A 17,354-nucleotide genomic window follows, 5' to 3' on the forward strand; every position below is an offset into this window, starting at 1 on the left:
GAGACTGGGACGGAGGTTCCCCTTCCAGCAGGACCATGACCTTAAGCATACTGCTAAAGCAACACTCGAGTGGTTTAAGGGGAAACATTAAAATGTCTTGGAATGACCTAGTCAAAGCTCAGACCTCAATCCAATTGAGAATCTGTGGTATGACTTAAAGATAGCTGTACACCATCCAACTTGAAGGAGCTGGAGCAGTTTTGCCTTGAAGAATGGGCAAAAATCCCAGTGGCTAGACGTGCCAAGCTTATAGAGACATACCCCAAGAGACTTGCAGCCTGAATTGCTGCAAAAGGTGGCTCTACAAAGTACTGACTTAGGGGGGGGGGGTAGTTATGCACGCTCAAGTTTTCTGTTTGTTTCACAGTAACAAATATTTAGCATCTTCAAAGTGGTAGGCATGTTGTGTAAATCAAATGATACAAACCCCCCCAAAAATTCATTTTTAATTCCAGGTTGAAAGGCAACAAAATAGGAAGAATGCCAAGGGGGGTGAATACTTTCACAAGCCACTGTAGATAAAGGCATCTGCCATTCAACTGTATTAGGGCAACATTTTGTAGTGATAGTGGATATAACCAATCACATTTTGACTTAATGAGTGGGACCGTTTTCACAAAAAAACGTATTTAAGGCCAACAGGTCACTGCGCATTTGCAAGCTGTAGTTTTCCCACGGTCTAGCTAACTAGCTTTTGTTGTCGACTAGTTTGCAGTGGCTGTAGTAGGTGTCATCAAAGAGGATGTTGCTAATTTGTTAGCTTCTCCCTTTTCAAGAACAACTTTCAACAAGAAACTACGTTTCAAATGATCATCATCTGGCGAGTGGAACTGTGGTTTTTTTCATTGTTTTACAAAGAGTGCACTCCTACTGTAAAAGGGTGGCTACTTTGAAGAATCTCAAATATACAACATATTTTGATTTAACACTTTTTTGGTTACAACATGATTTCATATGTTATTTCATAGTTTTGATGTCTTCACAATTATTCTACAATGTAGAAAATAGTACAAACAAAGAAAAAGGTGTTCGCCTTAGCAATCTCACTAGAATAAAGACCTCCTCCATTCCTGCCATTATTGAAAGAGATATACAAAAATCAGTTAACCACCTAACTGAAGAACTCAATTTAACTTTGCGCAATACCCTAGATGCAGTTGCACCCCTAAAAACTAAAAACATTTGTCATAAGAAACTAGCTCCCTGGTATACAGAAAATACACGAGCTCTGAAGCAAGCTTCCAGAAAATTGGAACGGAAATGGCACCACATCAAACTGGAAGTCTTCCGATTAGCTTGGAAAGACAGTACCGTGCAGTATCGAAGAGCCCTCACTGCAGCTCGATCATCCTATTTTTCCAACTTAATTGAGGAAAATAAGAACAATCCGAAATTTATTTTTGATACTGTCGCAAAGCTAACTAAAAAGCAGCATTCCCCAAGAGAGGATGACTTTCACTTCAGCAGTAATAAATTCATGAACTTCTTTGAGGAAAAGATCACGATCATTAGAAAGCAAATTACGGACTCCTCTTTAAATCTGCGTATTCCTCCAAAGCTCAGTTGTCCTGAGTCTGCACAACTCTGCCAGGACCTAGGATCAAGGGAGACACTCAAGTGTTTTAGTACTATATCTCTTGACACAATGATGAAAATAATCATGGCCTCTAAACTTTCAAGCTGCATACTGGAGCCTATTCCAACTAAACTACTGAAAGAGCTGCTTCCTGTGCTTGGCCCTCCTATGTTGAACAGAATAAACGGTTCTCTATCCACCGGATGTGTACCAAGCTCACTAAAAGTGGCAGTAATAAAGCCTCTCTTGAAAAAGCCAAATCTTGACCCAGAAAATATAAAAAACTATCGGCCTATATCGAATCTTCCTTTCCTCTCAAATTTTTTTGAAAAAGCTGTTGCGCAGCAACTCACTGCCTTCCTGAAGACAGGTTCTCTAGGTTTCTTCCTAGGTTTTGGCTTTTCTAGGGAGTTTTTCTTAACCACCGTGCTTCTACACCTGCATTGCTTGTTGTTTGGGGTTTCTGTACAGCACTTTGAGATATCAGCTGATGTAAGAAGGGCTATATAAATAAATTTGATTTGATTTTGATTTGAAAAACCCTTTAATGAGTAGGTGTCCAAACTTTTGACTGGTACTGTATATATTTTTTTGTAAATGGAGAACTTGTCCCCCTAGATCAGCGGCCCCAACTGGGGACCCCATTTTCTCTCCAAGAATTTCTTGCGACCCCACCCCAAATCTAATGTCAGAACCTTAAAATCAGTAAACTTAGATTTTTTACATCAACAAATAACCTTCAATTCATTTTAATCTCTTATCAAAATGAAAAGAATCCAATAAATACATTTAATCAATAAAAGGTGTAGACTTAATTTTAAGGGGTCCTTATTCCAGTGTAATTACATGTGTGATTACACTCAAGTATTGTAGTTAACTGTAATAACTCATAGTTACAGTGTAATATCAACATGTAACTGGTAGTAATTGTGGTGTGTAATTACAGCGGTGTAACATGGATGCTTGTTAAGTTGCTTGTTACAAATGGTTAGGTTTCCACAAAATTCACCAACATACAGTAACAACTGTCAGAAAGATTGTGATCTCTCGTGGATGTGCTGGGTGTCTGAGAGATTATAGCCTAAACTCAATGGGCTCTAATTACTTACCCTTAAACGTGGACTGCTCAAACCATATTGCCACTGTGTTATTGCTAACACTTGCCCCCCAAATAATGTCTACCGTCTGGGTAAACTTGATTGAGCTGCTAAAAACAGTAGGCGATCTAATATGGGCAGTAGAGGTGCCTGGGTAAAATCACCGGGGAAGCCAAGTCTGAAATAAATTCCATATTACAATTTGTGTGATGTGATAATTGCGTTATTTTCTATATAACCTGTTAGTTAGCCTTGAAGTCGGAAGTTTACATACACTTAGGTTGGAGTCCTTAAAACTCGTTTTTCAACCACTCCACAAATATCTTGTTAACAAACTATAGTTTTGGCAAGTCAGTTAGGACATCTACTTAGTGCATGACACAAGTCATTTTTCCAACAATTGTTTACGGACAGATTATTTCACTTATAATTCACTGTACCACAATTCCAGTGGGTCAGAAGTTTACATACACTATGCTGTGCCTTTAAACAGCTTGGAAAATTCCATAAAATTATGTCATGGCTTTAGAAGCTTCTGATAGGCTAATTGACATTATTGTGGATGTATTTCAAGGCCTAGCTTCAAACTCAGTGCCTCTGCTTGACATCATGGGAAAATCAAAAGAAATCAGCCAAGACCTCAGAAATAAAATTGTAGACCTCCACAAGTCTGGTTCATCCTTGGGAGCAATTTCCAAACGCCTGAAGGTAGCACGTTCATCTGTACAAACAATAGTACGCAAGTATAAACACCATAGAACCACGCAGCCATCATACCGCTCAGGAAGGAGACGTGTTCTGTCTCCTAGAAATGAACGTACTTTGTTGCGAAAAGTGCAAATCAATCCCAGAACAACAGCAAAGGACCTTGTGGAAACAGGTACAAAAGTATCTATATCCTCAGTAAAACGAGTCCTATATCGACATAACCTGAAAGGCGGCTCAGCAAGGAAGAAGCCACTGCTCCAAAACCGCCATAAAAAAGCCAGACTACGGTTTACAACTGCACATGGGGACAAAGATTGTACTTTTTGGAGAAATGTCCTCTGGTCTGATAAAACGAAAATAGAACTGTTTGGCCATAATGACCATTGTTATGTTTGGAGGAAAAAGGGGGAGGCTTGCAAGCCGAAGAACACCATCCAAACCGTGAAGCATGGGGGTGGCAGCATCATGTTGTGGGGGTGCTTTGCTTCACAAAATAGATGGCATCATGAGGGAGGAAAATTATGTGGATATATTGAAGCAACATCTCAAGACATCATTCAGGAAGTTAAAGCTTGGTCGCAAGTGGGTAGTCCAAATGGACAATGACCCCAAGCAAACTTCCAAAGTTGTGGCAAAATGGCTTAAGGACAACAAAGTCAAGGTATTGGAGAGGCCATCACAAATCCCTGACCTCAATCCTATAGAAAATGTGTGGGCAGAACTGAAAAAGTGTGTGCGAGCAAGGAGACCTACAAACCGGACTCAGTTACTCTAGCTCTGTCAGGAGGAATGGGCCAAAATATCACGACTTCCACCGAAGTCGGTCCCTCTCCTTGTTCGGGCAGCATTCGACGGTCTACGTCACCGGCCTTCTAGCCATCACCGATCCACTTTTCATTTTCCATTTGTTTTGTCTTTGTCTTAAACACCTGGTTTAATCCCCCAATTACTTGTTAATTATTTAACCCTCTGTTCCCCCATGTTTGCTTGTGAGTAATTGTTTGTCTTGTATATGGTCCGTTATTTGTGGGCCCGGTATATTGTTTTGTATTTTGTTGAATTGTTGAGTAAATACGTTGATTACTCATATCTGCTGTGCTGCGCCTGACTCTCTACACCAGCTACACACAGGCCGATTACAGAATTACTCACCAGTCAAATGGAGTCAGCAGGAGCAGACGCCCTCCCTGTGGCGGTAGAGGAGCGCATCCAGCAGCACGCGACCATGTTGCAACGTCTGGGCACAGCCATGGATCGCGTGCTGCAGACGATGGATCGTTTGGAGAGAGGGTGTTTTCCAGCTCCTCCACCAGCCCATCTACAGCAGGTCCCACTGTCCACCCGTCCTTCACCCGGTCCCAGCGGGATTCGATTCCCGCTCCCGAGGGAGTATGATGGGACGGCTGCCGGATGCCAGGGGTTTCTACTCCAGCTGGAGCTCTACCTGTTGACCGTCCACCCGGCTCCTTCGGGGCGTGAGAGCATGTCCGCCCTCGTCTCCTGCCTCTCAGGCAAAGCCCTGGAGTGGGCCAACGCCGTATGGAGTGAGGGAGACACGGCGTAGGACCATTACATAGAGTTCACCTGCCGCTTTCGGGCAGTGTTCGACCACCCACCTGAGGGTCGAGCGGCGGGTGAACGTCTGTTCCACCTGAGGCAGGGGACGAGGAGCGCTCAGGATTTCGCCTTGGACTTCCGGACCCTGGCCGCCAGCGCGGGATGGAACGACAGGGCCCTGATCGATCACTACTGGTGCAGTCTGCACGAGGACGTCCGTCAGGTGTTGGCCTGTCGAGACACCACTTTCACATTGGACCAGCTGGTGGACCTGTCCATCCGGCTGGACAACCTGCTGACTGCCCGCGGATGTCAGGATCGGGGTCTGTCAGTTCCATCCCCCAGCACCTCCGCTCTGACGCCCATGGAGCTGGGAGGTGCTGCACTTAGGGCGACCAGAGGAGGGGCCATTCCCTGCACCATCTGTGGCGGCAGAGGGCACACTGCTGGTCGGTGACGGAGGGGTTCCTTAGGGAGTCGAGGTAGCAGGCAGGGCACTGTCGTGTCACCCCAGGTGAGTCGGCACCAGGCTCACCCAGAGCCCCCTGTTGCTCACATGTATGTGTTTATTTCATTTCCTGAGTTTTCCCTGCATTCCCAGCATAAGGCGCTCGTAGATTCAGGCGCAGCTGGGAATTTTATTGACCATTCATTTGCCCATAGTTTAGGGATCCCCCTTGTTCCTGTGGATATGCCCTTCCCTGTGCATGCCCTAGATATAATTTTTTGTGAAGAAGAAGGATGGGGATCTGCGCCCATGTATTGACTATCGAGGTATCAATCAGATCACTGTCAGATCGCCAGTGTGATTGAGTCAATGCACGGGGCGCGCTTCTTCACAAATTGGATCTCAGGAGCACTTACAACCTGGTGCGTATCCGAGAGGGGGACGAGTGGAAGACAGCATTTAGTACCACCTCAGGGCACTATGAATACCTCGTCATGCTGTACGGGTTGATGAATGCTCCATCAGTCTTCCAGGCCTTTGTTGACGAGATTTTCCGGGACCTGCACGGGCAGAGTGTAGTGGTGTATATCGATGACATTCTGATATACTCCGCTACACGCGCCGAGCATGTGTCCCTGTTGCGCAGGGTGCTTGGTCGACTGTTGTTGCTTGACCTCTATGTCAAGGCTGAGAAATGTCTGTTCTTCCAACAGTCCGTCTCCTTCCTAGGGTACCGCATTTCCACTTCAGGGGTGGAGATGGAGAGTGACCGCATTTCAGCCGTGGGTAATGGCCGACTCCCACCACGGTAAAGGAAGTGCAGCGGTTTCTAGGGTTTGCCAACTACTACCGGAGGATTATCCGGGGTTTTGGTCAGGTAGCAGCTCCCATTATCTCACTGTTGAAGGTGGGACCGGTGCGGCTGCAGTAGTCGGCTAAGGCGGACAGGGCTTTTGTTTACCTCGGCTCCCATGCTGGCTTATCTGGATCCCTCTTTGGCGTTCATAGTGGAGGTGGACGCGTCCGAGGCTGGGATAGGAGCCGTGCTCTCTCAGCGCTCAGGCACGCCATCAAAGCTCCGCCCCTCTGCTTTCTTTTCGAAGAAACTCAGCCTGGCAGAGCGAAACTATGATGTGGGGGACCGGGAGCTGTTGGCTGTTGTCAAGGCTCTGAAGGCGTGGAGACATTGGCTCGAGGGGGCTAAACACCCTTTCCTCATCTGGACTGACCACCGCAATCTGGAGTACATTTGGGCGGCGAGGCGACTGAACCCTCGCCAGGCAAGGTGGGCTATGTTTTTTACCTGTTTTGTTTTCACTCAATCCTACAGACCAGGTTCCCAGAACGCTAAGGCAGATGCACTGTTCCGGATGTATGACACAGAGGAGCGGTCCATGGATCAAACTCCCATACTTCCGGCCTCTTGCCTGGTGGCACCGGTGGTGTGGGAGCTGGACGCGGACATCGAGTGGGCATTACGCACCAAGCCCACTCCCCCCCAGGTCCAGCTGGGCACCTGTACCTTCCGTCTGCTGTCCGCGACCGTTTGATATATTGGGCCCATACGTCACCCTCCTCTGGTCATCCTGGCATCGGTCGGACGGTGCATTGCCTTAGTGGGAAGTACTGGTGGCCCACCTTGCCCAAGGACGTGAGGGTTTTTCCTTCTGCTTGGTGTGTGCCCAGTGCAAGGCTCCCAGGCACCTGCCCAGAGGGAAATTACAACCTCTACCCATTCCACAACGGCCATGGTCACACCTGTCGGTGGACTTCCTGACGGGTCGTCCTCCCTCACAGGGCAACACCACGATCTTGGTCGTTGTGGATCGGTTTTCTAAGTCCTGCCGTCTCCTCCCTTTGCCCGGTCTCCCTACGGCCCTACAGACTGCGGAGGCCCTGTTCACACACGTCTTCCGGCACTATGGGGTGCCTGAGGACATAGTTTCTGATCGGGGTCCCCAGTTCACGTCCAGGGTCTAGAGAGCGTTCATGGAATGTCTGGGGGTCTCGGTCAGCCTCACCTCAGGTTTTCACCCCGAGAGTAACGGGCAGGTGGAGAGAGTAAACCAGGATGTGGGTAAGTTTCTGCAGTCATATGGCCAGGACCGGCCGGGGGAGTGGGCAGCGTTCATCCCCTGGAAAACTCACTCCGACACTCCTCCACTAACCTCTCTCCTTTCCAGTGCGCACTGGGGTATCAGCCGGTTCTGGCACTGTGGCATCAGAGCCAGATCGAAGCTCCTGCGGTGGATGAATGGTTTAACCTCTCTAGGGTAGGTGGGACGAAATCGTCCCACCTACTCAACAGCCAGTGGAATCCCGTGGCGCGTTATTCAAATACCTTAGAAATGCTATTACTTAAATTTCTCAAACATATGACTATTTTACACCATTTTAAAGACAAGACTCTCGTTAATCTAACCACACTGTCCGATTTCAAAAAGGCTTTACGACGAAAGCAAAACATTAGATTATGACAGCAGAGTACCCAGACAGAAATAATCAGACACCCATTTTTCAAGCTAGCATATAATGTCACATAAACCCAAACCACAGCTAAATGCAGCACTAACCTTTGATGATCTTCATCGGATGACAATCCTAGGACATTATGTTATACAATACATGCATGTTTTGTTCAATGAAGTTCATATTTATATCAAAAACCAGCTTTTTACATTAGCATGTGACGTTCAGAACTAGCATACCCACCGCAAACTTCCGGTGAATTTACTAAATTACTCACGATAAACGTTCACAAGAAACATAACAATTATTTTAAGAATTATAGATATGGAACTCCTTTATGCAATCGCTATGTCCGATTTTAAAATAGCTTTTCGGTGAAAGCACATTTTGCAATATTCTGAGTAGATAGCCCAGCCATCACGGGCTAGCTGTTTAGACATCCACCAAGTTTAGCCCTCACCAAAGTCAGATTTACTATAAGAAAAATTGGATTACCTTTGCTGTTCTTCGTCAGAATGCACTCCCAGGACTTCTACTTATATAACAGATGTTGGTTTGGTTCAAAATAATCCATAGTTATGTTCAAATATCCTCTGTTTTGTTCGTGCGTTCAAGACACTATCCGAAGGGTGACGAAGGGTGACGCGCCCGACGCGTTTCGTGACAAAAAATTCTAAATATTCCATTACCGTATTTCGAAGCATGTCAACCGCTGTTTAAAATAAATTTTTATGCGACTTTTCTCTGAAAAAAGCGATAATATTCCGACCGGGAAACCCTGTTTACGTTCAAAGACAGAGAAAATAAAAACATAGTGTCGCCTCGTGCACGCGCCTCAGTCTCATTGTCCTCTGATCGACCACTATCCAAATGCGCTAATGTTTTTCAGCCAGGGGCTCCAAAGACATCATTCACCGGTTTGCCGCCTTCTGAGAGCCTATGGGAGCCGTAGGAAGTGTCACGTTACAGCAGAGATCCTCAGTTTTCAATAAAGAGAGTGTAGAAGCCCAAGAAATGGTCAGAGAGGGCACTTCCTGTAAGGAATCTTCTCAGGTTTTTGCCTGCCATATGAGTTCTGTTATACTCACAGACACCATTCAAACAGTTTTAGAAACTTTAGGGTGTTTTCTATCCAAAGCCAATAATTATATGCATATTCTAGTTTCTGGGCAGTAGTAATAACCAGATTAAATCGGGTACGTTTTTTATCCGACCGTGCAAATACTGCCCCCTATCCCCAGGAGACCTGGGACACCGCCCATGTGCACCTACAATGGGCCGTGAGGCGGCAAGAAGCGAGCGCCAACTGCCACCACAGCGAGGCCCTGGTGTTCGCACCGGGGGACCTGGTCTTGCTCTCGACCCAAAATCTGCCCCTCCGCCTGCCCTGCCGGAAGCTGGGTCCACGGTTTGTGAGGCCATTTAAAGTCCTGAGGAGACTGAACGAGGTATGCTACAGGTTACAGCTTCCCCCAGATTATAGTATTAATCCCTTGTTCCATGTGTCTCTCCTCAGGCCGGTGGTGGCTGGTCCACTCCAGGAAGCTGAGGTGCAGGAGGTTCCTCCACCCCCTCTGGACATCGAGGGGGCCCCGGCGTACGCTGTTCGAGCCATCCTGGACTTGAGGCGTCGGGCGAGGGGCCTTCAGTACCTCGTAGAGTGGGAGGGGTACAGTTCGGAGGAGAGAGGCTGGGTGCCGGTGGAGGACATCCTGGACCCTTCGTTGCTGCTGGATTTCCACCATCTCTATCCGGATCGACCTGCGCCTCGTCCTCCGGGTCGTCCCCAAGGTTGATGTCGGCGCACTGCTAGAACCACGCGTCAAGGGGGGTACTGTCACGACTTCCGCCAAAGTCGGTCCCTCTCCTTGTTCGGGTGGCGTTCGGCGGTTGACGTCACCAGCTTTCTTGCCGCCGCTGATCCATTTTTCATTTTCCATTTGTTCTGTCTTTGTCTTACACACCTGGCTTCACTCACCAATTACTTGTTTATTTTTTAATCCTCTGTTTCCCGTGTTGTGTTTGTGAGTGTTTGTTTTGTTGTAATTCAGTCCGTCTTTGTGGGCTTGTGATTTACTTTGTATATTTGTCTCTTTGAGTAAAGAACTTTGATTATTCATATCTGCTGTCCTGCACCTGACTCTCTATACCAGCTACACATAGGACCGTTACAGGAGGTGATATGATACTTGACTAGTCTCTCAAAGCACTTCATGATGACGGAGGTGAGTGCTTCGGGGCGATAGTCATTTAGCTCAGTTACCTTATCTTTCTTGGGAACTGGAACAATGGTGGCCCTCTTGAAACATGTGAGAACAGCAGATTGGGATAAGGATAGATTGACTATGTCCATAAACAGCCAACTGGTCTGCGCATGCTCTGAGGATGTGGCTAGGGATGCCGTCTGGGCCGGCAGCCTTGCGAGGGTTAACACGTTTAAATGCTTTACTCACGTTGGCTGCGGTGAAGGAGAGCCTGCAGGTTTTGGTAGCGGGCCGTGTCGTTGGCACTGTATTGTCCTCAAAGCGAGCAAAGAAGTTGTTTAGTTTGTCTGGGAGCAGGACATCGTGGTCCACGACAGGGCTGGTTTTCTTTTTGTAATCCATGATTGACTGTAGACCCTGCCACATACCTCTCGTAACTGAGCCATTGAATTGCGACTCTACTTTGTCTCTATACTGACGCTTAATTAGTTTGATTGCCTTGCGGAGGGAATAGCTACACTGTTTGTATTCGGTCATGTTTCCGGTCGCCTTGCCCTGATTAAAAGCAGTGGTTCGCGCATTCAGTTTTGCACGAATGCTGCCATCAATCCACAGTTTCTGGTTGGGGAAGGTTTTAATAGTTGCTGTGGGTACAACATCACCGATGCACTTTCTAATAAACTCGCTCACCGAATCAGCATATTCATCAATGTTATTGTCCGATGCTATGCGGAACATATCCCAGTCCACGTGATCGAAGCAATCTTGAAGCGTGGAATCAGATTGGTCGGACCAGCGTTGAACAGACCTGAGCACGGGCATTTCCTGTTTTAGTTTTTGTCTATAGGCTGGGAGCAACAAAATGGAGTTGTGGTCAGATTTTCCGAAAGGAGGGCAGGGCAGGGCTTTGTATGCGTCGCGGAAGTTAGAGTAACAACGGTCCAGGATTTTTTATGCCCGGGTAGTGCATTCGATATGCTGATAAAATTTAGGGAGTCTTGTTTTCAGATTAGCCTTGTTAAAATCCCCAGCTACAATGAATGCAGCCTCAGGATATGTGGTTTCCAGTTTACATAGAGTCCAATGAAGTTCATTCAGGGCCATCAATGTGTCTGCTTGGAGGGGTGGATAAATACGGCTGTGATTATAATTGAAGAGAATTCTCTTGGTAGATATGCGGTCGACATTTGAATGTAAGGAATTCTAGGTCTACATCTAGCTACATGTTGAACTTCCATCTTCTCAGTCCAGGGGCACAATGTGTGAATTTATGGTTGGATCAGAATCGCCGTCATAATCATTGGACAGTACGAAGAATTAAGTAAAACCACAAGTCCAAATCCTTATCTCCATCCATGTCTAGTTAACTAGCTAGCCACCGGAGGACAACAACACAATGAGATGCAACAAATTGCAACAAGGTGATGTGATTGGTCTGAATCCAAATCCAAACTGGCTTCCCTTTACACTTTTTTTTGGTGCGGCAGGACCATTCACAGTTGAGCTCTCTCAGTTTAGCTCAATGCTGATTGGCTATTATTTTATTTATTTTTATCAAGGGAGGCCAAATGCCCGCTGGCATCCCTTGCATTGAATGCTGTGGGCTGCAACAATGTCATATTATTTTTTACAAGACAGCATCAGATATATACGCTAGACATACTGAGACAGAGTGGCACTGTTTTGCTCGCTCGGATGCTTTCTCCAGTGAGATACATTCAGCCTCTTGAGAATTGAAGGACATTTTTGAAACACAAAGAGACGAAAAATAAATTATTGTTTTTATATATCTTTTTTTTTATTGGTCAATTTTATATGGGTGGTATTCCAGATGTGTAAAAATACACTATTTCAAAGCATAGTACAAGCATAATACATGCAATGTAATTACTAGTTGTTATGCAGGATTTAGCTAATTAAAATTAAGCGAATCTTGAGGGGTACTTACTTGTAATTAATGTGTACTTATACAGTACATTACCCATCCTGACAACCTAGTCCTCATTTTAAAGCTTCTGGAAGATTCACTTCATTTCTGTACCTTATTGTGAATTGAAGTGAAACTTCCAGAAGCTTTAAAATGAGGACCAGGTTGTCAGTACTTTGTAGGTATACATTAATTACAAGTAAGTACCTGCTCAAGATACACTTCACTGTAACTAGCTAAATCCTGTATAACACCTAGTAATTACATTGTACTTATACAGATATTACATGTACTCTGTGGTGTACTAATGTCTCTATCCTCCCACTTGGATCACGCTTCCAGAAGCTTTAAAATGAGGGCCAGGTTGTCAGGATGGGTAGTGTACTGTATGAGTATACATTAACAACAAGTAAGTACACCTCAAGATACACAGGATTTAGTTAGTTAAAATGAAGTATAACACCTAGTAATTACATTGTGCTTAGGCAAACATTACATGTATTATGCTTGAAATAGTTTTTTTCCTAATCTGGGATGACCAAATTAACCCAGATGGTACACTTTATTCTGGTGGCAAGTGCTAGCAATAACGTTGAGTGTAGATATATTTTTAACAGTGCACATTCATTGGTAAGTAATTAGAGCCTAATGAGCATAATCTCTCAGACATCCAGCGCATGGACAAGGGGTCACAACCCTTGTAACAGTGGCTACTGCAGCTGAGAAGTAACAAAACACTAAGTTTGTGAATTTAGTGGAAACATGCCCATTTGCAACAAGCATGGTAAGAAACATGAATTGTTACACCTTTGTAATTACAGACCACAATTACTACCAGTTACGTGTCATTACAGTGTAACTATTGGTTGTAACAGGTAACTACAAAACTTGTTAGAGTGTAATTACACTGTAATAAGGACCCCTTAAAATAAAGTGTTACCTAATAAATATTGATCTTTCAAATTATCTTTCTCATAAACATTTGTATGTTGTCCCATACAATAATCTATACTCTTAATTTTTTGTGTTTTCTAAAAGCTAAAATAACGATAGACTGTTGTTTTTCTTTGCTTATTTGAGCTGTTCTTGACATAATATGGACTTGGTATTTTACCAAATAGGGCTATCTTCTGTATACCACCCCTAACTTGTCACAACACAACTGATTGGCTCAAACGCATTAAGAAGGAAAGAAATTCCACAAATGAACTTTTAACAACCCACACCTTGAAATGCATTCCAGGTGACTCCCTCATGAAGCTGGTTGAGCGAATGCCAAGAGTGTGCAAAGCTGTCATCAAGGCAATGCGTGGCTACTTTGAAGAATCTCAAATATAAAATATATTTTGATTTATTTAACACTTTTTTTGGTTACTACATGATTCCATATGTGTTATTTCATAGTTTTGATGACTTCACTATTATTCTACAATGTAGAAAATAGTAGAAATAAAGAAAAACCCAAACTTTTGACTGGTACTGTATATATAAAAGTATGTGGACACCCCTTCAAATTAGTGGATTCAGCTATTTCAGCCACACCACTTGTTGACAGGTGTATAAAATTGAGCACACAGCCATGCAATCTCCATAGACAAAGATAGGCAGTAGAATGGCCTTACTGAAGAGCTCAGTGGTTTTCAACGTGGCAACGTCATAGGATATTATGACCCTTCTAACAAGTCAGTTTGTCCAATTTCTGCCCTCCTAGAGCTTCCCCGGTCAACTGTAAGTTATGTTATTGTGAAGTGGAAACATGTAGGAGCAACAACGGCTCAGCCGCTAAGTGGCACACAAGCTCACAGAACGGGACCGCTGAGTGCTGAAGCTGCATAGCAGGTAAAAATCGTCTGAAGTGAGAGATCCAAACTGCCTCTGGTGGCAATGTCAGCACAAGAACTATTGGTCAGGAGTTTCATGAAATGGGTTTCAATGGCCAAGCAGCCGCACACAACCCTAAGATCACCATGCGCAATGCCAAGCGTCGGCTGGAGTGGTGTAAAGCTCGCAGCCATTGGACTCCGGAGCGGAAAAGCGTTCTCTGGAGTGATGAATCATGCTTTACCGTCTGGCAGTCTGGCGGACAAATCTGGAATTGGCGGATGCCAGGAGAATGCTACCTGCCCCAATGCATAGTGCCAACTGTAAACTTTGGTGGAGGAGGAATAATGGTCTGGGGCAGTTTTTCATGGTTCGGGCTAGGTCCGACTGCAAGCCAGGCCTAATCGCCCAACATCAGTGCCCGACCTCACTAATGTGGTTGAATGGAAGCAAGTCCCCACAGCAATGTTCCAACATCTAGTGGAAAACTTTCCCAGAAGAGTGGAGGCTGTTATAGCAGCAAAGTGGGGGACCAAATCCATGCCCATGACTTTGGAATGAGATGTTTGACGAGCATGTGTCCACATACTTTTGGTCATGTGGTGTACCTTAATAGAAAGTGACTCAAGTAAAAGTCACCCAGTAAAATACTACTTGAGTAAAAGTCTAAAAGTATTTGGGTTTTAAAATAGGCCTAGTTAAGTATCACAAGTAAATGTATAAATAATTTCAAATTCTTTATACTAAGCAAACCAGACCGCACAATTGTTTATTATTTTTACATTTATGGATAGCCAGGGGCACAGTCCAACACTTTGACATAATTTACAAACGAAGCGTTTTTGTTTAATGAGATCAGAGGCGGTAGTGTTGGGTTGTGTCAATCGAATCTGGTATTAGGATATAAACAAACCATGCAACTTAGTTTTGCAATGATTATTTAATTCATCTTTAAGTAAATAGAATGATAGTACAAATGGTAAATATGATGTTCGTATATACGGGCTCACTGCACCACCTCGCAGGGTATACAGAGAACTCACTGTTTAAGCACAAAGTTCTTCTTTAATACTCTGACAGAGATAGTTCCCGCTCAACGTAGAGGCTGAGCGTGGTTTAGACCTACTCAGCTTATCGCAGGCGCACAGGCTGGTCCAAGCTTCCTGGCGCATCACATGTTGCCAGGCGTTGGATCTTATCTTCTTAGTGTATACTCAAGAGTCAGCAACCACTCAATTTCCAGTGATTTACTTATACAGTTGTTTCTCCACTCTATCTGCTCCTCACATGCTCCCCTTGTGATGGGTTTCACAACCTCCTATCACTAAGTCAGCTGCCTACACCTTGTTACACAATGTTCTCTTTCTCTACCCATTATGCTGTCCTGTTTAAGTTCTGATATACACTGCTCAAAAAAATAAAGGGAACACTTAAACAACACAATGTAACTCCAAGTCAATCACACTTCTGTGAAATCAAACTGTCCACTTAGGAAGCAACACTGATTGACAATAAATTTCAAATGCTGTTGTGCAAATGGAATAGACAACAGGTGGAAATTATAGGCAATTAGTAAGACACCCCCAATAAAGGAGTGGTTCTGCAGGTGGGGACCACAGACCACTTCTCAGTTCCTATGCTTCCTGGCTGATGTTTTGGTCACTTTTGAATGCTGGCGGTGCTTTCACTCTAGTGGTAGCATGAGACGGAGTCTACAACCCACACAAGTGGCTCAGGTAGTGCAGCTCATCCAGGATGGCACATCAATGCGAGCTGTGGCAAGAAGGTTTGCTGTGTTTGTCAGCGTAGTGTCCAGAGCATGGAGGCGCTACCAGGAGACAGGCCAGTACATCAGGAGACGTGGAGGAGGCCATAGGAGGGCAACAACCCAGCAGCAGGACCGCTACCTCCGCCTTTGTGCAAGGAGGAGCAGGAGGAGCACTGCCAGAGCCCTGCAAAATGACCTCCAGCAGGCCACAAATGTGCATGTGTCTGCTCAAACGGTCAGAAACAGACTCCATGAGGGTGGTATGAGGGCCCGACATCCACAGGTGGGGGTTGTGCTTACAGCCCAACACCGTGCAGGACGTTTGGCATTTGCCAGAGAACACCAAGACTGGCAAATTCGCCACTGGCGCCCTGTGCTCTTCACAGATGAAAGCAGGTTCACACTGAGCACATGTGACAGACGTGACAGAGTCTGGAGACGCCGTGGAGAACGTTCTGCTGCCTGCAACATCCTCCAGCATGACCGGTTTGGCGGTTGGTCAGTCATGGTGTGGGTGGCATTTCTTTGGGGGGCCGCATAGCCCTCCATGTGCTCGCCAGAGGTAGCCTGACTGCCATTAGGTACCGAGATGAGATCCTCAGACCCCTTGTGAGACCATATGCTGGTGCGGTTGGCCCTGGGTTCCTCCTAATGCAAGACAATGCTAGACCTCATGTGGCTGGAGTGTGTCAGCAGTTCCTGCAAGAGGAAGGCATTGATGCTATGGACTGGCCCGCCCGTTCCCCAGACCTGAATCCAATTGAGCACATCTGGGACATCATGTCTCGCTCCATCCACCAACGCCACGTTGCACCACAGACTGTCCAGGAATTGGCGGATGCTTTAGTCCAGGTCTGGGAGGAGATCCCTCAGGAGACCATCCGCCACCTCATCAGGAGCATGCCCAGGCGTTGTAGGGAGGTCATACAGGCACGTGGAGGCCACACACACTACTGAGCCTCATGTTGACTTGTTTTAAGGACATTACATCAAAGTTGGATCAGCCTGTAGTGTGGATTTCCACCTTCATTTTGAGTGTGACTCCAAATCCAGACCTCCATGGGTTGATAAATTGGATTTCCATTGATTATTTTTGTGTGATTTTGTTGTCAGCACTATGTAAAGAAAAAAGTTTTTAATCAAATTATTTCATTCATTCAGATCTAGGATGTGTTATTTTAGTGTTCCCTTTATTTTTTTGAGCAGTATATTATAAACCGTAATTATAGTTGCACATTCAATATCTGCAGAAGCATAAAACCGAAAAATAACCCCACAGGGGATGACCAGTGATCGTGTAGTAGGCTATTCTATATTATTTAATTTGTTTCTGAACAGACTTTGGCAAATGCATCTCAATTCATCAGGGGTGCTGCAGCTCCTCCAGAACCCTTCTCGCAGGTTGCAACGAGAGGGAGATAGATCGTAGAAAGTGAATCTCATTCTAGTTCCGTGAGAGATACAGGCGGGCTTCTCACGCAGCCTTGCTTTGGTCTCAAACATAGATTGCAAAATTGCACAAACCCTAAACCTGTGTCGGCTCAACCCGAATCAACTCAAAATATCAGGCCAGGGCTGAAATTCTACTTTTTCACATTAACAAAGAGAATTAACAAAGAGTCAACTCGAATTAACTTTGATCGATTTTATTATAATTTTTTTACATTGCAAAAAGTTGACATTTTTCATGCCACGAGAAGTACTGGATCCGGCCAAATCGTTTCCGGTGTTGTGCCGAAAATCTCCCCCTGCCAGAACCCCCCCCCCTTCTAACTAGAG

Source organism: Salmo trutta, chromosome 13 (assembly GCF_901001165.1).
Source record: "Salmo trutta chromosome 13, fSalTru1.1, whole genome shotgun sequence".
In the NCBI taxonomy this organism is placed as follows: domain Eukaryota; kingdom Metazoa; phylum Chordata; class Actinopteri; order Salmoniformes; family Salmonidae; genus Salmo; species Salmo trutta.